General features: G+C 43.6%; 1 protein-coding gene and 1 pseudogene across 4 annotated transcripts in view; one reads left to right on the top strand and one right to left on the bottom strand.

Annotated features, from left to right (window-relative positions):
* The window catches only part of LOC126475507 (glycoprotein-N-acetylgalactosamine 3-beta-galactosyltransferase 1-like), a 363,292-nt gene that overhangs the window by 192,371 nt on the left and 144,611 nt on the right, over positions 1 to 26,310 (top strand). The gene's annotated exons all lie outside the window — the stretch shown is intronic.
* Positions 4,608 to 4,725, bottom strand: LOC126476045 (5S ribosomal RNA; annotated as a pseudogene).

Genomic DNA, 26,310 nt, shown 5'->3' with positions numbered 1-26,310 from the left:
CACCACATTTTGCAATTTATATTGATCTTCTGATGTTTTTACTAGACGATAAATGACTACATCATCTGCAAACAACCTAAGACAGCTGCTCAGATTGTCTCCTAATTCCTGATATACACACATCAAAAAAAGTTCTGCATCATGTCGGTTCCGAGAGTCCCGGAACCTGTTCAGGAAATTGAAAGAGAGATCAACACAAATATCATTTCCGCCCTTTTTATTGCTAATGAAAACCACGCTTTGCATATTGTACCACCATACAGCGAGCTAAGAAGTCGTGCAGGTGTGCTAGCCACGCATTTTGTCCGGTCGCATCCATTCTTATGGAGTACGTGAAGTTGACACACAGTGATGCGGCAGTCATGTCCCAATCAAGCGTAAGTGGTTCGAGTCGTCGCAACTTTTAACTACTCTCTGAGATACGTCACAATAGCTTATTTTCGTTAGGCAAGTTATAGTACAATGCAGTTATTATTTTGTTGTAGTCCTCAGTCAGAAGACTGGCTTGATTCAGCTCTCCATGCTACTCTATCCTGCGCAAAACACTTCATTTCCGAATAACTGCTGCAACCTACGTCGTTCTGAATCTGCTTAGTATATGCGTCTCTTGGTCTTCCTCTACAGTTTTAACAAACACATTTTCCCTTTAGTACTAAATTGGTAATCCCATGATGTCTCAGAATGTGTCCTATCAACCGATCCCTTCTTTTAGTCAAGTTGTGCCACAAATAGCTTTTCTCCCAAGTTCGGTTTAGTACCTCCTCATTAGTTACGTGATATCCTACCTGATTTTCAGCATTCTTCTGTAATACCACATTTCAAAAACTTCTGTTCCCTTCTTGTCTAATTTTTTTATCGCCCATGTTTCACTTTCACACATGTGTTAACACCAGACAAATACCTTCAGAAAAGACTTCCTGACATACAAATCTGCATTCTAATTTAACAGATTTGTTTTGTTCAGAAACGCTTTTCTTGCCATTGCCATTCTACATTTTATATCCTGTCTACTTCGGCAATCATCCGTTATTTTGCCGCTCAAATAGCAAATTTTAGTGCCGAATCTAGCAAGAACTGTGCACCAGTGGTGTAACTAGCTGTGAATTACGCAGTAGCATGTTTACCACTCCAAGATTTATCTACGTTGATTCTAGATGAAGATTTCTACATTCTACCGATCGCCTCTCTCTTCATTCGTTGCGAGGAAACTAAAACCGTCCTCACACGGGACGAGGCAGCTAACGTTAAAGCGAACAGGTACGGGGAAAGCCAACCTCACGACACACAGCGACTGCGTCTGAAGCGTGCTAGTTATCGTGAACTGCTAATGTAGCGCTCTCCAGCGGCTTGTAAACCACACAGTTTCTTTACGAAAATGGACATGCGTAAAATTCCTACGTTAGCTCTATAAAACCGCACAGTTCCTTACATGTCCATATCGCAGTCGTGTTGCTCTGTCTGTATTATATATAAATAAAAACTTCAATACGCATAAATACTGTGTAAGACAGGAAGAAAAGTTTCATATCCAGTCAGCTTATAAAATTCCTAAAATCCCACAAATTCACGCCTGAGAGAGAGCGCATTTATATATACATAACATCGATAATTGAAAAATTATATCTATTAACATATTAACTTAACAAGAAAATCCCACAACCTTTTACAAAACGCAAGCAGAAAAAAAAAGCGGCTCTGCCTGCAGCAAAATGCGAACCCGCTACACATCGTTTCGCAATTCGCCCCCCTATACCGCCTAAGTTTGCAATGTTACGATCTTCTGAAGACTTTAGTCGCCGGTATGTGATTAGGACGGAGGAGCGGACAGAGGTTCAGAGCACTCTCTTGCCCTTGCGTTGGGAAACTGCCCCTAAAGTGCAGAACATTCAGCAATGGCCAACGGCATGAGGATACAGAAGGCAATGGAAACCACTGCGTTAAAGGCACATAATGTGTGTCCAGACGACATATGGCCTGTACTTGAGAAAATGTCATCACAGTCCATTGGCAAAAGATTCCGGACTAGTCCACCAATCGTATCTCCGGGAAGGAACTGCCAAGGGAGACATAATCAAGACAAAAACATTGAATAATCAACGAATGGATAATGTTCTCCGAAAAGGGGCATAGAATGTCAGAAGTTTGATCGTGGTAGGGAAGCTAGAATGTCTAAAAAGGGAAAGACTCAGTCTAGATATAGTGGGGTGAAATGAAAAGAAGACAAGGATTCCTGGCCAGATGAGTATAGCGTAATATCAACAGCAGCAGAAAATGGTATAACGGGAGTATAATTCGGTTATGTATCGGAAGGTTGGGCAGAGAATGTGATAGGGTTGTTCTCATCAAAATCGACAGCGAACCAACACCGACAACGAAATCAGGTTACGTGCCGTCACCAACTGAACATGAAGTTACAGAGAAAGTGTATGAGGATATTGAAAGGCAAATGCAGTACGTAAAGAGAGATGAGATTCTAAGTCATGGCGACTATAATGTGGTTGTAGGGGAAGTAGTAGAAGAAAGTGTTATGGGAGAAAATGGGTTTGGTAGTAGGGATGAGAGAGGAGAAAGACCAGTTCTGCAGTAAATATGTTTGTAACAGGGAATACCCTGTTCAAGAATCACAAGAGGAAGAGCTGTACTTGGAAAAAGGCATGGAAATACGGGAAGATTGTCATGGTAAGGCAGAGATTCCGAAATTAGATACTGGATTGTAAGGAGTACCCAGGAGCAGTTATACACAAAGTTCACAATTTAATAGTGATGAAGAGTAGGCTGAAGTTTAAGAGACTAGTCAGGAAGAAACATTGAAAAAAAAAAGTGATCGGAAGCACCAGGGAAAGAAAAGATACGCTTGAAGTTCTCTGAGGCTGAAGATACTGTGATAATGAATGACTCATTAGGCAGTTCAGTTAAATAGGAATGGACATCTCTAAAAAGGACAATCACAGAAGTTGGAGAGAAAAGCGTAGGTACAAGAAAGGTAACTGCGACGAAACTGTGGGTAACAGAAGAAATACTTTAGTTGATAGATAAAAGGAGGAGGTACATAAATGTACAGGGACAGTCAGGAATACAGAAACACAAGTCACTTAGGAATGAAATAAATAGGAAGTGCGGGGAAACTAAGGCGAAATGGCTACATGAAAAATTTGAAGAAATCGAAAAAGAAATGATTGTTGGAAGGACTGACTCAGCATATAGAAAAGTCAAAACAATCTTCGAAGAAATTAAAAGCAAGCGTAGTAACATTAAGAGTGCTGCGAGAATTTACATTATTAAATGCAGAGGACAGAGCAGATAGGTCGAAAGAGTACATTGAGCGCCTCTGTGAGGGAAGGAACTCGCCTGATGAAGAACTTATATGATGACGTATAGGAAAAGAAACAGGAGTCGACAGGAAGAGATAAGGGATTTAGCATTAGAAACAGAATTTAAAAAAGCTTTGGAAGACTTAAGATCGGCATAGAGCAGAAGAGATCGATAACATAACATCGGAATTTCTAAATCATGGGGAAATAACAACAAACGATTATTCACGGTGGTATGCAGAATACATGAGACTGGCGATTTACCGTCAGAATTTCGGGAAAATGTCACCCACACAATTCCGTAGATAGCAAGCGCCGACATGTGTGAGAATTGTGGCACGATCAGCAGCTCGTTCATCGAATGAACTGTTATGCTGATAAAAGAAAGATTCAAGCGTGGAATTAAAATTAAAGGTGAAAGGATATCAGTGTTAAGATTAGCTGATGACATTGGTACCCCCAGTGAAAGCGATGAAGAATTAGAGGACTTGTCGCATGGAATGAACAGTTAGATGAGTGCAGAATAAGGAGTGAGAGTAAATCGAAGAAAGGCGAAAGTAATGAGAAGTAGCAGCAATGAGAACAGCGACGAACTTAACATCTTAATTGGTGATCATGAAATAGATGAAGGTAAAGGAATTCTGCTGCCTAAGCAGCAAAATACCTCATGTCGGACAGAGCATGGGCAACATAAATAGCAACTAGCATTGGCAAAAAGCGCATTCCTGGCCAAGAGATGTTTACTAGTATCAAACATAAGCATTAATTTGAGGAAAAAATTTCGAACAGAAGCGTTTGAGATGTGGTGCTGTGGAAGAATGCTGAAAATTAGGTGGAATGGTAAGGTAATAAACGAGGAGGTTCTCCGCAGAATCTGCGAGGAAATGAATGTGTGGAAAACACTGACAAGAAGAAAGAACAGGGTCTCTTAAGACATCAGGGCATAATGTGACTAGAGGGAGATGTAAAGGGTAAAAACTGTAGAGGAAGACAGATTGGGATACATCCAGTAACTAATTGAGGACATAGGTTGCAACTGCTACTCGAAGATGAAAAGATTGGTCCAAGAGAGGAATTCGCGGCGGGCCGCGTCAAACCAGTCAGAAGACTAAGGAAAAAAACTCCTGCCGAACAGGCTATGAACGCCCAACGGTACTGACCGGCCGCCGTGTCATCCTCAGCTGGATGCGGATACGGAGGGGCATGTGGTCAGCACACCGCTCTCCCGACCGGAGCCGCTACTTTTGAATCAAGTAGCTCCTCAGTTTGCCTCACAAGGGCTGAGTGCACCCCGCTTGTCAACAGCGCTCGGCAGACCAGATGGTCACCCATCCAAGTGCTAGCCCAGCACGACAGCGCTTAACTTCGGTGATCTGACGGGAACCGGTGTTACCACTGCGGCAAGGCCGTTGGCAGTCAGAAGACTGATGACACAGAAAAAAGATTATTCGTTGATATTTAACTACAACAAATCTTACCAAAAGCGTTGCGGTTTTGATTATTCTTCAGTGGACCGTTGCCTTAGAACGAAGCAAATTTCGTAACACGCGACTTATAACACGAGAATAACTAAATATGACAATTCCTTTTAACCACCAGTATGACGTTTCCCGTCATTTCAGTACAACAAATCGTACCAACAACGACGCGTTTTCGAGACGTGCTCAATGTGTAGGTCATAAGAAACCTCATTTATATCCACAGGGTGTAAATTTTATTATAAAACGTACCAAATATGGACTTCGGTTGAAAACAAGAAATACCGTATGGCGTGTCGCAAGTTCTGCTTCTGAAGTAGAGACAGTTGTAGCAACTTGTTGGTTCTGCATAACTGGCACGTTGCCGAAATATCGCAGAACTAACTTTGTGTTTCACGTGACGAAATCACTGTCACAGGACAAAATGGCTCCTCAATGAGAAATATCAGGAAGTGACGTCACAGAACTCGTGCAGCTCCACTCCAGCGAAAGCTAGCTTGTTCCGTGTAAGCACGGCTTAAGAGTGAACTCAGCGTGGTATTGTGTGCTACAGTGCTACGTGAATCTTATAGTGATGTGATGTAAGAGTTTCGACGCGCGTCCAAGCATTTGACCGCGGGATCCTTAGCTGGCTGGCATGACACAGTTCTCGCACTGCTTGACATTTGGTGGTTGCGCGCAGCGTTGTCTGGCGCAGTTATGCTTTCGTCAGCCACCTTCGGCGTAGAGTGTCTTCGGTCTCTTCTCAGAATGACACCCAGCCTTATGCTTGTAGTTTCACCGTAATTTTGTGTCTCATGTTCGCGAGAAAAGTCCCCTACAGCAGTGGATTCGACCGGAGATACTCCCAATGAGGAACTGCAACACTGCTGTTACTTTGTCAAGTGAGTCACTAGTAATACCCTTCTCTTCTTGTCTGTGTCTCTTTTAACTCCTTCAGCGATTATACAATTATCTGTGTGTGACCCGAGCTATGCACGGAACTTCGTTATCTAGTATTGTACTAATGTAAACCGTGAGACCGCGCAAATTTTGCTCTCAGCGATACAATATTAATCTAATATAGCTGGATATCAGTTATAATTATAAGCACGTATTTTTTGCATCACAAGGTACTTTCAGTGATTACAGTGTGTAAGCACCTGGTGGTTATAATTAAAGTGCAGTTACAGAGGTCTAGTGTGGGCTGTAATTATCGTATGGCAGCGAAGCTTGGTAGGAGCCACCAGATTCCAATCTGGCGCTGTGAATGCAAGGTAGACGTATAGAAACATTTCCGTATATTGTGGATAAGGAACGAGACGTGGGCAGTAAAGGTCAAACAAGTGAGAAAGGCATAATATTGATTATCTTATTAAACGCCGCTTACGCAATTTGTTCCATATGAGCACCAGATACGTCGACGAGATGTTGCATCTGTAAAACGACGTGACGTGATCAACAGTTGCTCGGTGCAGTTCCGGCGGAATGTGAGCAGCGTGTTCCTGTATACTGGGCTTTCAGATCAGATAGAGACCGAACGTGTCCATGTTTTATATATTTCCAGAGTAAATATCGCATGGATTCAGACCAAGTGATCTTGCGGGGCTACGCATCTGGAAACCTCCGGATATTACACGTTCGTAGACGGTTGTTTTAAGCAGATCTTCCACTGAGCGAGCGACATGAGTTGTAGTCCCATCTTGCATGAAAACAGTGGTTTTGACACAGTTGCGCTCTTCCAAAGCAGGATTTACATATCGTAAAAAAAGTCTAGATGACGTGCAAACGTCACAGTACACCTGAAAGGCCCTCTGAGTGTATTCTCTTCAAGGAAGAACTGACCGACAACAAAGTGCTTGTGAACCCATACTACACAGTCACATGAGACGAGTCCAGTGGCTCTTCGTTCACAACACGCGGTTTAACGTTACACTAAATTCGGCAGTTCTACGTATTCAGTGTGTTCTTTAGTGTAAAATGTGCCTCGTCACTCTATAGAATATTTTCCGGGCCCATGTCATCAGTTTCGGTCCATGCCTGTAACCTAAGAGCAAATAAAGAATGTTGCTGCGAATCATAAGCTTACAGTTACTGCACTGTCTGGATCTTGTACGGGTACCATTGTAAAACAGACGGCAAAACATTCTATACAGTTGACCATAGGATGGACAATTCTCGTGACACTGTGCGAGCAATAGCACTACCCGGGGCACGTGCTGCATTGTCAGTTACAGCGACGGCAACCTCGTCAGTAACTTCCACCGGGATACCGTAGTGGAAATGAGAAAGAAGGCATGGATATTTGTAGGAGGAGGAGGAGGAGATTAGTGTTTAACGTTCCGTCGACAACGAGGTCATTACAGACATAGCACAACCTCTGATTAGGGAAGAATGCAGAAGGAAAGCGGCAGAGCCCTTTTGAAGGAACCAATCCCGCATTTGCCTTAAGCGATTTAGGGAAATCATCGAAAATCTAAGTCAGGATGGCCGGACGCGGGTTTGAATCGGGCGCTCTCCCGGATTAAGAGTCTAGCGTGCTAACCACTGCGGTATCCCGCTCGGCGGTATTTGTAGCAAAATTAACATTGTCGGCTTGAATAGTTGCGCACACTGTATACGCAATAGTATGAGTTCCACTATATCGACAAATTAATACAGTATACCAAGACACCAACGATTGCATGAAATGCAAGTCGAAAATTTCTACCAGGAACAATCTCCTACGGAAACTGGCCGTATCACAGGGGATAGTCAACGTGGAACAATCCGAACAACGAAAGAAAGGCAGTGGAATAGGAAATTATCCATCTTCTGTATGGGCATGAACCGCATCCGCAGTGACTGAAGTCAAGGAAGAGTTTCTTTAGGACATAAGAGGAACTTAGCACCACTGCTGAAAAAGCTAGGTTACAACTGTGGAGGGCTACGACCTACCTTTCCCCTGGCTGGAAAAGAGTTATTGAAGTCTTACCTCTAGGCCATGACGGGGAATGGACAACTTAGAAGTCCCTGAATAGATTGAGATCCGGAATTGGAAGATCAAAAGTTAACTTGGCATGATGGGGATACACTGATCCAAATGATGATCGGTGTGACTGTGGAGAACAACAGACTGTTCGGCACGTGCTTCAGTGTCGATTGTGCCCAGTCCCCTGTACAGAAGATGATCAACAAGCAACAGTAAATGCACTGTAAGTGGCCAAGTTTTGGTCAAAAGTAATTTAATCATAACTGTGTAAAATGTATGTAGTTTCTGACACGAGAACAAAGCCAAAATCGGTGCATAGAAGGAAATGGGACTCTGATCGTCAAATCGCCAAGAAGTTGAACCGTTCAAATACAGTGATTGATAATTTCGTTAGATTGGGCAGGCGATATGGACAGAAATGGGCAAAGTAGAGGATTATATGAGGCATCTAAATGGCTACTTTTGCGCAAAACAAACCGTTATTCGTTGTAACTTGCTGCTGTTTTATAGTTGCCAGTAACTGCTAAATGGGTACGACAAATTTTCTGAACTGATAAATATCCTGAATGCAAGAAACGACTGCAGAAACCTGCCCTCACACTTAAACAGGCAAAATTGAGTTTGCTGAAAAACATGTATATGGACTTCAGAGATGAGAAAAAGTTTAATTTAGATAGCATAGAACTATTGTCATGATAGGCAGCCTTCTGCACTGAAGGTAAATCACGCATTGCTTGGCTCAACACTAGAATGAACTCTAACGTGTAAACTGAGGTGTTAGGGACATAATTGTTTAGCTAGAAAATATGTGGACCTCGGGGACGAAACTCTAACGTTTCAATAAGATAATGCGTTTGTGCATGTTTCTGCTACAGCCAAAAAGTTGTTTGAAGTTAAAGATACGATGTCTTGCCTTGGCCTGCACACCGTAGCCCGTATTTGAACCACGTAGAAAGCCGTTGGGAAATAAAGGATTGTTTATCGCAATGGAAGGCAATTTGAGGCCGTGTGTGAGACAGTTGTGGGGGACACTTTAACCACAAGAACTACAAACGCTAAAAAAAGCCGTAGATAATTTTTGAACTAATTAGGAAGAATGGAGATTAGACAATGTACTAACATAGCAGTAACACACAGTTCAGTTTTTTTTTTAATTTAATCGTATGACTACGGCACCCCATCGGGCAGACCGTTCACCTGGTGCCGGTCTTTCAATTTGACGCCTCTTCGGCGACCGGCAGTCGACGAGGATGATAGGATGATGATGATGATGATGATGATGATGATGATGATGACAGCACAACACCCAGTCCCTGGGCAGAGAAAATTCCCCGGGCCCAGAGGATTGACAATCCGTCAAGCTGACCATTCAGCTACCGGGGGCGGACACAACAGTTCACTGAGTTTTTTTATACCAGCTTCCATCGAGGAAATGCAAACGTCTTATTTTGTCACTCATGTTATGAAAGAAGTGTAATTCCATCACGATTTTTTATATCTTATGTGTATCGACTACTTGCATAACAAATTTGATACGTATATGCTTCAGACATTGTACTATTACTTGCGGAGGAACCGTGTCTTTATACTGATATCCACTATTGTAGGACGCCTTTTTCCTCCAGGTGCCACACCAAGCTGACCCGCGTTTTCGAATTTCATCATCATCATCATCTTTAAGCCATATAATGAAATCGGGTTTGCCGTCAGACCTTTCAGTCGGCGATAGTCTCAATGCAGCACTGTATTTGCTGCCGTTCAGGTAAAACAGTTTCACTACAGCGCACAGTCTCTCTTCTCGGCTGCCATACTGTTCACTCCAGTTACGGCTTGTCAAAGGAAAGTGTGGATTCATACCGTGAGATTTGCATCTGATGGCCAAAATTTGAACTAACTTTTTTCAGTATAAATCGTTTCCGCATCAACGCATTTGCAAATCTACGAAGTTTCGCTGCCATGCTGTAATTACAGCCCACACTAGACCTCTGTGAGTAGCTGCATTTTAATTATAACCATCGGGTGTACTGAGTGTCTACAGAAATTCGTAAGATTTCATTAAGAAAGGAGAATTACGCTCTGTTCTATTGTAACGTCGTTTCGTAGTTCCTGGTTAGGTTCAGTCCAAGGTGACGCATGGGGCAGATTTCGGTTCATGGCAGGATACTAGAAAAATTGCGGTAGTCTACGATGATGACTGCTTACAAAACACAGCCTTAAAGAAACGTGTGATGGATGTCGGCTACCAGACCGGCCAAGAAACAGTTGTTTAAGAAAAACTACTCAACGAACGAGATATTCCAACACACGGAGTCGGCCTCCCAGTAACACGTAGTACAACGAATTGTATCAAGCGCCAAAGTATATCTAGTTTACATTGTTGAATTAACTATGTAAGTACATAAATAATACACGTTTATTAAAAAAAACATCCCTAATGGGAGTAACATCTACATGAATGCATTCGAAGAAGAGTATCAGAGTCAGAAGGTTCTTTCGCTCAAAGGAGACCGGCATTTCAATGCTGAAAATCTTGAATTGCCAGACGCTTGAGGATAAACCCGCATTACCCCTGAAATACTTACTACTAAATGTCAAGAATCAGTATTTAACTCTCGAAAACTAAAGGGCAAGGTGTTAAATTGTTACTAAACCACCGTAAATTTTACTATTCCATATTTTATTCAAAAAAAGTCATGTGTAGTTTATCCACTCGTTAATTACAAAGTTCCAATGGTATTTCACATAAAAAAAGTACAATATGTCATGTTTCACACCGTATAATGACAATACCGGATTGGCGGAAACCAAAAATTGATACCATCTGCAATCGTAAATTTTACTAGAGTTTAGTAATCTAGGATTCCAGAATGAGATTTTCACTCTGCAGCGGAGTGTGCGCTGATAGGATTAACTAAAGGATCTGTGAATGTAGGTTTTCTTGTGGTACATTTTAATGTTTATAGCTGCTTCGTTGGAACCGAAAGTGATTGTATGACGTGACAGACGAAGGCGATGGTATGGTTCAGGTGTCGTATTTTCAAGCAAGTCACAAACTATTCAACACACATTATTTCTCTCTCTCTCTCTCTCTCTCTCTCTCTCTCTCTCTCATATATGGTAAGTTTCTATGGGACCAAACTGCCGACGTCATCGGTCCCTAGGCTTACACACTACTTAATCTAACTTACGCTAAGGACAACATACACACACACACACACACACGCACGCCCGAGGGAGGACTCGAGCCTCCGACGGGAGGAGCCACGCGAACCGTGACAAGACGCCCTAGTCCGCGCAGCTACCCCGCGCGGCAAAAAATATGTCAATTTTGATTTGTTCTTTCTCATCTCTAGTGCGTTTTATTAAAACCTGAACGGTAGTTTCGTATTAACTTGCCGCTGTTAACCACATTTAAACGAGCAGTATTTCGCAGCATCTCTGATGGACATTTGAGGAAATGCTATGGACTCTCCCGTGTGCTGCGACTCTCAGCGTATTTGAGCAAATTCCGATATAGTGCAACTTGGTTACGCATGGACATTACACAGAAATCACTCTCGTAAAGACTATCTCATATTACCTCATGCACTGACTGTAGAGAGATGTCGTACGTGTGACCGCAAAGATCAGTGTTACACGAAATTCAGTCGGCAGTGAGCCATAGAACGAAAAAATGTACTATTATGCTTCGTTGATATCAGAAGGCGCGGTATGAACTTCAGAGTGAGTTTGAACCAAGTAGAGTGATCGGGCTTCAAGGTAATGGTTTTATCACAAAGCGTCATTGCGGCTACAGCGACAGTGATATGTTTGCAGCGCCAGTCGATAGAACATTGTGCGCAGCGAAGAGCGGGTACTGGAAAATCCAGTGTGGCCGCTGCACCGGACGACTGCTATCTAGCCCGCATGGGCGCAAAGGATCGTGTAACTTCGTTCACACAGTCGGCACTCGCCAGAACATCGCAGCGATTGTAGTGCTCTACGTCTGCTGTGATGGCACGCCTACTACTGATCAGATTTCCGTCGTCCAGCAGCAGACATGCCGCACATTATGGTGGGCACATGAACGCAGCTTTCATCAATCCCAAATTACGTACTTGAATTTCAGACGAACCCACTGCAAAATCTGCCCAACAATAACACACAAATTCGTGTTCTCCATAACTTGTACAGAACTAAGACTGCTGTTACAAGAGCCTGAGGACGTGAAAGGAAAGCAGAAGGTAAGGAGGGAGTGAGGGTTGTAGCTTATACCCGACTTTATTCAATGTGTAGCCACATTAAGCAAGCTGTGAATGATACCAGAGAGAAATTTGGAAAGGGAATTAAAGTTCAGAGAAAAGAAATAAAAAGCTTCGAGGAATGCTGATGATATTGTAATTATGTCAGTGAAAACAAAAGACTTGGAAGAAGAGCTGAATATAGTGACTAACGAGTTTGTTTCCGTGGCCGTCCTCCGCAGCAAGCACAGAAATAGTTGTTTAGTAGATAAAAAACTCCTTCTGTTGCTGCACTGTATTTTATTCTCCCAAGCACGTTTCGCCTTTTTTCATGTTAAGGCATCATCAGTGGGATACACTGTAACGATACAGTTATGATACACCTTTGTTTTGATGTGTTATTCGTAGGGTATAAAACAGTTGATTCCTCGCTTTTTATGTAAATAAGTGATTACTTACAGTTCTTCGCGCCTTTAGTTGAAATCTGCGTTTCCTCTCATCTGGTTACATCCAAGGTCGCACTACCGTTCTATTTACGAAATGTAGCATGTTTTTATGTTTCGAACATTTTTCTTCCTATTTTTATTGTTTTCTTCGCCCTTGTATTTGTGATGCGCCATTAGTCTTCTGTCACTAATATTGACATCTGATCAAAAGCTGTGACTTCAAGTCGTAACTGCTTTGAATTTACTGTGTATCTCATCATTCAGTTTGGTCTGTTTACGTACATGTTGCCAACCTCCTACGTGTGTGTGTGTTTTACTAATCGATAGTATGTTGAAAAGAGATTACAGCGTGAAAAATCAATAAAATATGAATAATAAAATCTAACTGAAATTAAAGCAGGTGTTGCTGACGGTGTTAGATTTGGAAACCAGGCACTAAAAGTAGTGGATGAGCTTCGCTGTTTAGGCAGCAAAATAACCGAGGATGGCTGAAGTAAAAAGTATATAAAACGCAGACTAACAACAGAAAGGAAAAGCTTTTCTGAAGGAGAAATGTGTTAGCATCTCACATAAAATTAAGTGTTCGTAAGTTTTTTCTGAAAGTATTTTCCTTATATAAAAATGAAACACTACAGACAAGAAGAGAAAAGAAGCTTTTGAAATACGATGCTATAGAGCAGTGTTCTTCAACTGCGGCCCGAAAGAAGTATCCGTGCGTCGCGCAGTTTCAGCCGTCAACTGACGTTAAGAGCTTCTTAAGAGTGTAGTTTTCCTTCTCAGTAACAAACAAAAATACTTACAGAAACTTATGTTTTTAAGATGTGCTTAATTTAAACAGACGTTGCCGAACTCTGCGTAGAGATAGGCGGGTAAGTAGCATGGTCACTGTGGGGTTACAGGGTGTGAGAGGCGCAATGGTTTTTGGTTATCTTCCACTGATGTCTTCTCATGGGCGTGTGTGCCTCATACCAGTCACCTGCTATGGGATAAATTTGATATATAAATAACAGGGATTTGCGAATGCGCATTATGGAGCCTGCCACCTTCAAGTCTGGTACATGTTTGTAGCGAGGAACATGGAGTTAAATTAAGACGGTTGTAATGAAAGGCAATGAGTAGAATTCAAAACATATAAACAGGGTGACTGAATCAAACGCAAATATCACTGGTGAGGTCTCTACCAATCCAGTAGCTATGTGCTGCAGTTACCTTCAGGGAATCTGGTACCAATCCAGCCTGCAACAGTAACATTCCACAAAAGTGGAACTGAATTCTTGGGAAGTAGGAAATATTATTGATTGTGCCTCATTATGCATTCAAATATTATTACAATAAGTGTTATTAATCGATTAATCATCCACTCGCACAGACAACACAACCCTTCGCCCAAGCAGTTACAGTGTCACAGCTGTGGCGTCGATGAGGGAGGCAGCAATCTGAAACACAGAACAGTTCACAAAGTATTCGTAATAATGCCGCCTTTTAACGATTAAAACCGGGGGGGGGGGGGGAGGGGGGGGGGTTGGATGATCAGGACGACGGTCAACTTATCGCGTGCTTAATATAGCTAGTGTAACGGGAGCTCATGACATACTAAATTACAAATTAATAGTAAGGTCGATGCATATGCAACCCGAAGTGTCGCCCCATAATATCAGCATTTGTTCATGACCAAATAAGTTTGACGACCACTGCTATAGAAGAATGCTGACGATTGGATGGGTAGACTGAGTAACTAATGGGTTGGGGAGAAACTAATTTTATGGCAAAGTCGACTAAAATAAGGAATAGATTGATGGGATGCATGCTAAGGCATCAGATAATAGTTAATTTCGTAATGGAGAAAAGCGCGGAGAGAAAAGGTTGTAGATGAAGATCATTATTGGACTAATCATTATTGGACTACAGTAAGCATATTCAAATGAGTGTAGATCGCAGTAGCTATGCATAAATGAGGAGACATAATCAGGACTGACTTGCGCTGAGACCTGCCTCAAGATAGTTTTCAACTTAAGATCACAGCAACATTTATTCGAGGCTTGAACGCAACGGAAAATTCGGCAGATGTCGTGTATGGCGGTCGGCTCTCCGTCGAATACAACTTACTGTGTGTTAAGGACAATACGAGCAGCAACCGATCACCAGGGAGATTTTAGAACTTAAATTATTGTCCTTACATAATCCATCACTACAGCGCGACAACTGTTGGTCACATACGGTGAGGAGTGTGCTACCATTGTTCAAAGCACGACGGCACATTCTTGGTCAAAGTTGTGCAGCAAGAACTGTTGATGATACGTGGATGTGCATACAACCCCATTGTAGTAAAAGCATGCCTAGGATTTGTTTTATTCCGTACCATATTGAGTCGTACCGTCAGAAAATGTGCACAGATCTCTAAAACCAACTGCGTAATTTCAGTTAGTATGTAATCATCTATTGTACAATGCTCACTGCAGTCACATGTAACCGCTAGGTGTTATAATTGTTCAGGTATATATCGACTTTATTTTACCTTAATTTTGCATAAATTAAAGGAACTATCTAGAATTTGTTTTTATGTATGCCATGTAGTTCTTTCGATCTGTTGTAGCCAAAGGGGGAGAGAATTCTCTGAGAGGGTGACCCACATTATTCAGCGTTCTCTTCTGTGCCATTCCAAACATTTAGTCGCCATATTGTACATCGTCATTCTGGAACTTTTTTTAAAGCGAGAGAATTTGTGTACTGTTTTGTAGGTTGGTGACTGCTATAATCAGAGAATTTGTTTTTGTAATAATGTCTGCCGTGTTTCAGCGTATAACTGCATACATATAAGCAATAAAACTATGAATATTTCTTATTTTTTCGATTTCGGATTTGACCCATGTAACACACAAACATTTTCTTTTTCAAATTCGAATCAGCTTTGACCACAAACTTTTTCTATAATGTTTCCGTCTCATCTCTGTATCCTTTGGTGAAAGTTGTGGGGTACACATTATCTTCTATGCATTTCGGTATTCTTCTGTACTGAACACATTTTTGTGCAGAATAGAATGTACTAAAACACGCAAAGCCTTTTTCGGACCGTATATTTTCCTTTTGACAGTTAAGCAATTGAGTGTTTGGGATTCCTGTATTCATAGTGCTGGCATTACCGAGAGATGATGTATATCAAGAATCCATTAGCTAGAATCACGTGTAATTTCGTATCTGGCTATAACGGCCAAACATTAAATTGGGATATTACTTAGTCGTTACTTTACGCCATTGTCTTTTACTATCCTGCACGACGTAAAATGCGGCGGAGCTTTGTTCAGTTGACTTCACTATCGTTTTGGTGTTTCCTCTCTAATTACTCTATCTCTTAGTACAGCCAATCATGTATCGTTGCATGTACCAGACGCTGTTGATGCTACTACTCATAAAATGCAGGCGGTACTGTTGCGCCAGCTGCTACGTTGTTAGGACAGCAGTTCGTGGATGTTGACAACTGGCCAAGGTCGGGAGGTTTTTTGAGGGCGTAAAAACTTCACATCTTGCCCATCGCATGAACACGCTGCCCGAGGAATGTCTCCTGACACGCAGCCTCGTAGAATTCGCAATTCTGTCTGTCGACGCAGCAGGGCGACGTGATGTGCTTGCTTTTAACATTTAAGTTATGATAGCAAACGGTATTCACTGCATAATCGAGTTGTTAATTAATAGTGGTGTGGCAGCGTAGGCCCAGCTGAGCGTAAGCGATTTAACAGGTGCTTAAGAACAAGAACGGCAAAAACGGGATGATATTGTGCGCAACAGGTAAAATGCAACTTCTTACAATAATTACTATATTTTAAGGCGACAAAAAATAAACGGAAAGAAATTTTGAAAAAAAAGGTCGAACGTTTTGTGAAATGATTTGGCTAAATGTAAAAAATAGAATATATTAGAGAAGCGTTTGATTCTCATGGTGAATATGCTGTAAATCATACACAGTAGCTGATGAGACGCTCATAGGTTAAGTGGCGTAGGAAACTAGTGTGTGAAATTCCACCGGACAAATACCATCTAGAAGTCTTTAAAATTCTAAGCTTCTAAGTTAAACATGGACCCTATTATTCTCAGTCAGCACCTTGTTTGCTGTACACGATTTAGAGTATCGTTCAAAAGCGCGTCAATTGTTTCTCTAATATATTTTATTTCTTACATTTTGTCAAATCCTTTCACAAAACATTTGACGGTCTTTTCAATTTTTTATTCTCAACTTTCGTTCAGAAAACGTGAAATACAATGTATTCGGATATTGATAAATATTTATTATTATTATTATTATTATTATATACTGTGGATAGATTGCGAGAATTTTGCCCTGTGATTTGATATTCTTTGAGGCGTAATTGCAACAGTTAATAGCAGCTGTTCATGAAATATTTCAATTTTCCTTGATTATCGTGATTAATTTGAAGCAACTAAATCTTTCTTTGCAAAACTAGGCGCCATGTTGGTCAGTTTGATACCCCAGTTGACCATTTCGCACTCTTAGTTTCACTACGAAAATTCCAGCAAAATCCATTGTGTAGTTCTCTCTCCAGTATTAAGTACTTCTTAATCGCCCAAAATTAGACCTAGTGCTAGTCAATTTGATACCCCATTTCGCAGGCTTTGTCTGGCCATGAAAATCCGGACAAAAATCCTTTGTGTAATTTCTAGGGAATTTTGTTTTCGCTCTGCTCAAACGTTCGACTAAAAACATTTTTACTGTCATCTTTAAAGGTGACAAAAAATAAAGTCAGGGTCAGATCTCTGTTTTTTCGTGTTCACTCCTTTGAAACATCACTTCAAGTATTCTCGTAGACCCTCACATTTGTTCCTCGACAGCGGCTGTTGTTATACGGATATAGTCCTTGCGATTCTGTATCTAGCACATTTTGATGAGTCCGTTCTACAGAAAATAGCTAGATGACAGTTTGGGAGAGCAAGGTGTTCCATGCTTGTCCAGTGACAGAAGATTACGTCTTTTTAAGACGAGCTACATACCATTTGCTGAGATTTCTCAGCTGTGTCCTATTGGAACTCTGTTTTCTTCAGGTTATAGAAAGTGAATGTGATGTAAATGCGACAGGAAAAGCAGCTTCTCAGCACCGAAGCAGTACCAGATTGTCGAAGATAATCGTACATTATACGGCTTATTGAAATAAATCTTCCTCGTGATGGAGGAACTGAGTAATTCTCCGACTCGCGTTGTCAGAATAGTAATATATGTTACCCGTTACAGTAATTCGTATTTTTAATTGACTTCAAACGTAGTTTAGCTAGGGGTGGTAACTGCATGCCACTTCTTGCCTTGGAAATAGGTTTCATTGAATATGTTATTGGACGGAAAAGTCTGATGAGCAAGTGAGGAAATGGACAATGATGCTGGAAAATGACGGGCGACATACAAGTACATATGTGCTCTGACTTTATTAAACTTAAAAAACGTGGCACTTATTTCGAAGTGTAAGCTGTACAATCAGTGGCAGCTAAAGAAAAAAAGAAACAAGCTGTTCAGTTCTGTAAAAACAGCATATATAATGGGCAAAAAAAGGGAAACCCCTCGATCAGGTCCTGAAGACCACGCGATAGGTGACGAACCGCTGTGTCATCCTCACTCACTCATCATCAGATGTGGTATGGAGGGGCATGGAGCCAACACCCGGCATTCCCGTCAATTGCCGACGTTCCGGCCTTAGAGCCGCTACCTCTCCATCAGGTAGCTCCCCAACTGGCATCACGAGGCTGAGTGCACCCTATTCAGCTCTCTCACCAAGGAAAGATCCCTGGCAGTACCGGGAATCGAACGCGGGTCCCCACTTAAGGGTATGTCGCACTGACACCACTCACGAAGGCTGACATAAGCTACTTTGCAGCTGTGCCACAATGCGAATGATTTTTGTTCAGGGTAATTAAAATAAAACTGACCCGGTTAATATTTACAAGAAGACTGGTGGAGGATTGGCCTTAGTTAATGAGCATCACAGATGATGTTGGAAGTGGCCACCGTTGATGTCCATGCAGCGGTGGCCTCGATTTATAAACTATGAGACACGCGTAGCAGCTGTACACACAAGACGGCAACAATAGCGTTCTCCGTATTCTGCTGTATCTTTTGCAGTATGAGAAGATTATTCGTGCACAATTGATGCTTCACTTTGCCCCACAGGTAAAAATCATAGGCGGAGAGAGATCAGGCGATCGAGGTGACCAGGAGGTTGCACTGCCTCTGCTGATCTCCTCACGCACTGGAGACAAAGTTGTCAAGGCGATGTGTGCTATTCAGTCTTGCTGAAAATATCCAGACATTCGTTCATTTTTTCTGAGTTGATCCACACATGGATTAAACAGTTTCTGGACACACAGGTTAGCATTAACAGTTCGGTGAAAGAATCATGTTACGATACGGACACGAGACATTGTGCACCAAACACCAATTCTGAGATTGAGCAATGGCTGTTCGAAGTATTGGTGGGCATTATCAGATGCATAATGACGCATGTTCTGTGAGTTAGCATATCCTGACAGGTTGAACAATGCCTCGTCTGAAGAAGTGAGAAACAGAGGATCCAAAAATCCCAATTCCATTGCATTTAGAAATAAACGGCAGAACTCAACACATGAAAGTTGCTCTGGACGCTTTAACTCATGTACAGCAGTAAATCTGTCAGGATACGCACACAGGTCCTTTTTTTTTTTAATGTTTCGACACGTCGATCTCTTAGTTCTCTCTTCCACAGATAAAAGGCTTTCAGAATTCATCGGAAATTGTTCTGGGCTTTTCTTCGCTGGAGAAATGTTCTCTGATATTCGAACTCCTTCCAGATTCCCCCTGCAGGTCCAGGGGTTAGAATAGGCCCGAGTTATTCCTGCCTGTCGTAAGAGGTGACTAAAAGGAGTCTTCGTGTTTTGGCCTTTATGTGATGGTCCCCTGTACGGTTTGACTCCTATTTTTCAAAATTTTCCCGAAGAGCGAGCCAATTGGGGAAGGGCGCCCTACATGGTGCATCGTGTCCATCGTTCATTGAGATCTTTAGCCCACTTTCTTGTCGTTGCATTGCAGTCCCGCCCATTCTCCATCTCTTGGGCGAGGACACCTTCCTGAGTGCGTTTTCCACCATGCACTATGCAGTGCCGCTTTCTGCGTCAGCGATGACCATGGACTTCTTTGCACCTGATATCCAGCACAGTAACCAGTCCGTTGTGGAGGGGGCCGCCATGTACCCTGTTGGTGTAGCCTCTTGACAACACAGGGATCGCTCTGCTGATGCCTGCGCCATTAATTCCCCACATATGCCAAGTAGTAGATGCCTATCTCCCTGGGGCATCAGTACTCCCGGCAATGGCCATCCTGCCAGGTTGCCCTTGCTACGGCTGGATGGCGCCTGTGGGGAGGGCCCTTGGTCGGAGTGGGTGGCATCAGGGCAGATGACACGCAATGAAGTGTGGTAAATAATCTCTTTGCTGGTGGCAACCCACCAGCATTCTCTAAGCGTTCCAGGGCTCAACTCAGTGCATAGAAGTATGAATATAGTTTCCCTCCTTGGCTACACCATGGGAGGAATGCACGGCTAAGGGTTGCAGTTAAGCTTATTCACCCCAGTACCTTGTCTGTACGAGAGTTGATGTGAAATCTTTCATGTCCATGAAGCCTCAGTTTTTTGTGGAGCATTTGGAGGACAAGTTTGAGGAGGTGGAGGGCTTGTCCAAAAGCGCTCTGGGTCAGTTTTGATAAAAACAGCATCCTCTGCCCAGTCACAGGCATTACTTGCTTGTGGCAAGTCGGGGGATGTTTCTGTTACCATCACATCTCATAAGGATTAAATATGGTCCAGGGTATTACACTCCACAGGGACCTTCTTTTGCAGTCTGAACACGAGCTGCGCGCCAATTTAGAGCGGCGAGGTGTTCATTTCGTCCAGCGCGTCCATCGGGGTCCGAGGGATAACCAAGTTGCCACCGGTGCCTTCATCTTGGCCTTCGAGGGTAACACATTGCCCGAGAAGGTCAAGGTGATTGTCTATCGCTGTGACTTCCAGCCCTACCTGTCGAGATTATGGACGTCCGTCACATCCCAATAGTCCATGTGCCCCACCTCCCATATGTGTCAACTGCGGAGAGCATCATTCACCTTGCTCGCCAGACTGCAGGATTTTACAGGAAGAGAGGAAAATCATGGAATATAAGACCCTGGACCGGCTGACCTACACCGAGGCTAACAGGAAATTTGAGCGCCTACATCCTGTGGCTATAACGACCTCATATGCAGCTGCTACGAGTTGTTGCCCCATCAGTTCCTCGAATTCCTGTTGCCTCACAGAACTGGGAGACTACACCTGCCCCCTTGATGGTGGGGGGGGGGGGCACTTTCCCCCCTGTTTCACCCGCCCCCCCTCCCCCAACCATCAGGGATTTCAGTCCTCACTTCTGAGCCAGAGAAGCTTAATGCTTCTTCAGCTCCTCTTGCTAGGAAGGGGTACCTTGGGTCACTCCCTTCCCAGGTGTCTGCCAGTGGCTGAAGAGCCCAAAAGCAGCTGGTCGTAAGGCTTCACGCTCAGCCTCAGTCCCGGAGACTGATTCAGTGAAGTCCTCCCAGTCAGATAACCCAAGGAACAGCGCGAGAAATCGAAAAAGAAGACCCCAAGAACAAGGAACTTGCTTTGGCACCCACACCACCGCTACCTACAAGCTCTGCGTCTGAGGATGGGGCGGAGATTCTGGCGTCCACTGAGGACCTGGATCTTGCCGTACCCTCAGACACAATGGATGTAGACTGCTCGGGCAAAAAGTTGGTACAGCAGGTGACCCTGAGGCGTAAACTGCCTCATTGAATGATCCATGCCTTCCCAGTCTCACGATCATGTCATCCTCCAGTGGAATTGTGCCGGTTTTTTTCTACCGCCTGGCTAAGCCATGGTAACAGTTAGGCTTTACACCTGCTTTCTGCATTGCCCTCCAGGAAACCTGGTTCCCGGCAATGTGGACCCCTGCCCTTCGTGGCTATAAGGGATGTTACACGAACCATAATGACTGTAATCGAGTGTTAGGTGGACTTTGTGTTTATGTCCTAAACACAGTCTCTAGTGAAACTGTGCCGCTTCAAACCCCTCGTGAAGCTGTGGCTGTCAGAATACAGACGACACAGGAAATAACACTCTGCAATGAAAATCTTCCTCCATATGGTGCAGTACCCCTGAATGTATTAGCTGCACTGATTGATTAACTCCCTAAACCTTTCCTACTTTTGGGAGATTTTAACGCACATAACGCCTTGCGGGGTGACACCATGCTTACTGGCCGAGCAGAGATGTCGAAACTTTACTGTCTCAGTTCGAAGTCTGTCACTTAAATACTGGGGCCACCACACATTTCCGCGTGGCTCGAGGTAGTTACTCGGCCATTGATTTATCAATTTGCAGCCCAGGACTTCTCCCATATATCTACTGGAGAGCACATGACGACCTGTGTGATAGTGACCACTTCCCCATCTTGCTGTCACTGCCCCGTCAGCTTCTTCGTCAGCTTAAGCGGAAGTGCTGGCAGCACCTCGATGCCTTCTGCTGCCCGAGCAACACCACAACTGGGGTGTAGATCACTCTACGCTGCTGCAGCTCTACAGAACCCTTGTTCAGTCCCACCTTGACTGTGGGAGTGTGGTTCATGGTGCGGCGGCGCCCTCAGCGTTGCTTGTACTCGACCCAGTGCACCACTGTGGCGTTCACCTAGTGACGGGAGCATTTAGAACGAGTCCAGTGGCCATTGTTCTGGTGGAGGCCGAAGTCCCTCCATTGCAGATCCGACGTGCCCAACTGCTCGCCAGTTACGTTGCACACATTCGTAGTTCTCCTGAGCATCCGAATTACCGTCTCCTTTTTCCACCCGCGGCTGTTCATATCCCGCATCGGCGGCCCAGGTCGGGGCTAACGACTGCGGTTCGTGTGCTATTCCACTTTTACCACCTCCCATCCAGGTCCGCATACACCTCCATGGTGTACACCTAGGCCGCAGATTCGTCTGGACCTTTCTTGACCCTAAGGACCCAGTTACTCCAGCTGCTCTCTGCTGTCACTTCCTCTCGATTCTTGAGGTGCTCCGGCGCTCTGAAGTGGTTTACACCGACGGCTCGATGGCTGATAGTCACGTTGGCTTCGCCTACGTCCACAGAGGCCATTTTGAAGCCGGCCGCAGTGGACGAGCGATTCTAGGCGCTTCAGTCTGGAACCGCGCGACCGCTACGGTCGCAGATTCTTATCCTGCTTCGGCCATGGATGTGTGTGATGTCCTTAGGTTAGTTAGGTTTAAGTAGTTATAAGTTCTAGGGGACTGATGACCTCAGATGTTAAGTCCCATCGTGCTCAGAGCCATTTGAACCATTTTGAGCCATTTTGAATAGCATTCCTTGCCCTATGGCTGCAGTGTATTCACTGCAGAGCTGGTGGCCATTTCTCGTGCACTTAAGTATATCCATTCATGTCCCGGGGAATCGTTTCACCTGTGTACTAACTCCTTGAACAGCCTACAAGCTATCGACCAGTGCTACCCTCGCCATACTTTGGTAGCGTCCATCCAGGAGTTCATCTATGCCCTGGATCGGTCCCGTCGTTCAGTGTTGTTTGTATGGACCCCAGGACACGTCGGCATCCCAGGCAACGAATGGGTTACCGGACTCGTTGCCGCTAATTTTCTCTGACAACGCCTCATCGGCTGATTTAGTTTTACATTTTATTCGTGAGGGTGGGTTTTATCATTTGATCTAAGTTTTAGCGCATGCCCTTTGTCCTTCTGTGTCATCCACCCTAGTGCTTCTAGGGTGGAGGTTTTAATGTGTTGCAGAATGGTTGGCCTCTCCTTTTTTATTCTTATTGCCAGCCAGCCATGGTAATCTGCTTTGTTGTTTTAATCTCTTCATCCCGTTTCTTGCGTTTCTGTGGTTTTCTTGTCCCCTTTTGTCCATTTACGTGTTCCTTGCCCCTCATCGTTCTTGTGATTTTTCCTTTCATTCCGTTTTGCATTGTCGGTCTCGTTTGTTTTATTCTCACACTTGTGGTATTGTTTTATTCGGAACAAAGGACTGATGACCTCGTAGTTTGGTCCCTTCCCTCTCTTTAAAACCAACCAACCAACCAACCTTTCGGATAGTTAAGGAATTTATTCGCTACAGAGCCCGTTCCGCGGTATTTCTCCATTAAGTTTTGTAATGTAGACTTTGCTCGAGGTTTTGCCAAAACATTTCGAGTCTCAAACTCTTTGCAAACAGTTCCGCCCACATTTTCCACGAATAACACTTGACAGTTAACAGGCGCTGTTTTATCGCGAGCACCACTTTGTGTTGCAGTCAACTGGTGTCATTATACAAGCTTGCGCCTCTCACTCACTCATACGTAAAGACGCAGGTAAGCACTCGCGTGGGACGCGTATGTGCGAGATGTGACCGCAAGCGATTGGTGCATTGAAATCGCGGCTGCGGCATTTTCTGTGACGGTCAGTTCTCCTGGTCATTAACATGCGATAATTCCGCGTCAGTCTTACAAATATTTTCTGGGTGTTTTATTTTGCTCGCAGTGAAAATATATGTAGCTGGAGTAATGATATGTGTAGGCGAAGAAGTGACAATTTTGTAAAAGTTTTTCAGTTAGAGTGACAACATATTTGCCTGCCTTGAATAAACATTGTCATCCTATTTTGTTAAGATTGCGCTACAATCAATGAGTCACGTAGTCAACGACATCTACAACAGTCAAGGATGTCGAAGAGAGTAGTAAGTGCATCGGCGATACCAGACGGGCACCAGCTCAGGGTTTGGTTCAAGTAAGGACGTAACGGCAAACAGCAGCTCCCTGTGTGAGACACACTGACGTGTCGAAAAGTCGTGGGATAGCGATATGCCCATATACAGATGACCGTAGTATCGCGTGCGCTAGATAAAAAAAGGCAGTGCACTCGCACAGCTGTCATTTATACTCAGGCGATACATGTGGAAATGTTTCCGACTTGATTATGGCCATAGACCGTGAACGCGGAATGGTAGTTGGAGCTAGAAGCATGGGACATTCCGTTTCGGAAGTTGTTAGGGAATTCAATAATCCGAGATCCACGGTGTCAAGAGTGTGACGAGAATACCACATTTCAGACATTACCTCTCACCACGGACAACGCAGTGGCCCACGGCCTTCATGTAAGACTGAGAGCGTAGAGTTGTCAATTTTAACAGACAGCCGGCAGGTTCGAATCCTGCCTCGGGCATGGATGTGTGTGATGTCCTTAGGTTAGTTAGGTTTAAGTAGTTCTAGGAGACTGATGACCTCAGATGCTAAGTCCCATAGTGCTCAGAGCCATTTGAACCATTTTTAACAGACAAGCAACATTGGGTGAAACAACGGCAGATATCTGAGTGGAACGTACCCCACGAAGCAATGGACTCATGTCATCAAGGCACTGTGCAAGCTGGCGGTGGCTCCATAATGATGTGGGCTGTGTTTACGTGGAATGTATTGGGTCCTGCTTATGTTCGGCTACTTCAAGAGCATTTGCAGCCATTTATGGATGGCATGTTCCCTAATAACGATGGAATTTGTATGGATGACAGTGCGCCAGGTCACACTGTTCGCGATTGAGTTGAAGAACACTCTGGCCAAATCGAGCGAATGGTTTGGCCTCCCAGACCGCGCTACACGAATCCCATCGGCAACACTTCTGCAGTTATGAACGGCTCTAGAGGCAGCATGGCTAAATATTTCTGCAGGTGACTTCCAACGGCTTGTTGAGTCCACGCCGCGTAAGTTTCTGCACTAGGCCGAGCAAACTGAGGTTCGATGCGATATTAGGAGATATCCCATGGCTATTGTCACCTCAGTGTATTCACCACAACAGTTATATGGTAGTGTCTGTACATCCTGTGGGCAAAGTGGTAGGACAGATTTATGACCGACGACGGAGCTTGCAAAGCCACAACCTTACGACTCATTAGCCTATGTTAGTAAAGTTACAGCCTGCACCGAGCAGAATGCTTCAGATTTTTGGTAACCGCTTTCCTCTGCTAATCATTACTGCTAGTATGCAGCGAATATCCTAATTTTCTTTTGCTGAATGTTATTAATTCCAGGAAATTAGCTCTCCTCCACTGCCCTCTGTAGATAACATTTGATCTATGCGGCCTTGCTGGCCATTTATCTGAGTTTTGCAACACATCGTTCCATTATAGTAGAAAAGCGAAGCATTTAATAGAGAAGACGTCCATGAACGAACTGTGTCATTTAATAATACATTGAAGTTTGTCCTGTGTACCTGGAAAGATCAGTGTTAGGCAAACGAAATGGAGAAAGTGCCAATATATCACATTGTCGTCATCGAGTCCTGAACGATCGTTTTCAGAGAAATCAGTTTGTTCATACTGTTTCATTTCGCCTTGTACAGCATCGCTGCTATGTCAGTAGCATCACTGGTATGCCAGTGACGGGGATAAGGCAATAATTGTGTGGAAGATGGCCAGCCACCCCAATTCTCTAGCATAACAGGTGCAGTTTCTTTTCTGGGAATAGCGTCAAATTCCATTTCTCACTGTTGAGGGTTTGTGTGCATCGGTCTTCAAGAATATTCTGGTTGTTCTGGATGCTCAAGGTCGCTTTTCATCTTTCAGAGGACTGTTTATACTAACAAATACAAATACTATACAGCTTGCTATGGACTGAGGATTCCGCGATTATTGATGGGTTTTCTGTGTGACATTCGTTCTCGAAATATTGTATTAGCTTGTAGTGTCATTACTTTATTCATTTATTTTTGTTCGCCATCTTTAATGCCGTGCAAATGGATGATACATTGCTAACAAAATGTGTAAGTTTCAGCTAATAACTTTCCATTTGTGCATTACTGTTTGCTTTTTGCACGGAACACATGCTTATGCTGCAC

This window comes from Schistocerca serialis, chromosome 4 (genome assembly GCF_023864345.2).
Source record: "Schistocerca serialis cubense isolate TAMUIC-IGC-003099 chromosome 4, iqSchSeri2.2, whole genome shotgun sequence".
In the NCBI taxonomy this organism is placed as follows: domain Eukaryota; kingdom Metazoa; phylum Arthropoda; class Insecta; order Orthoptera; family Acrididae; genus Schistocerca; species Schistocerca serialis.
This window is presented reverse-complemented; position numbering and strand designations above follow the sequence as displayed.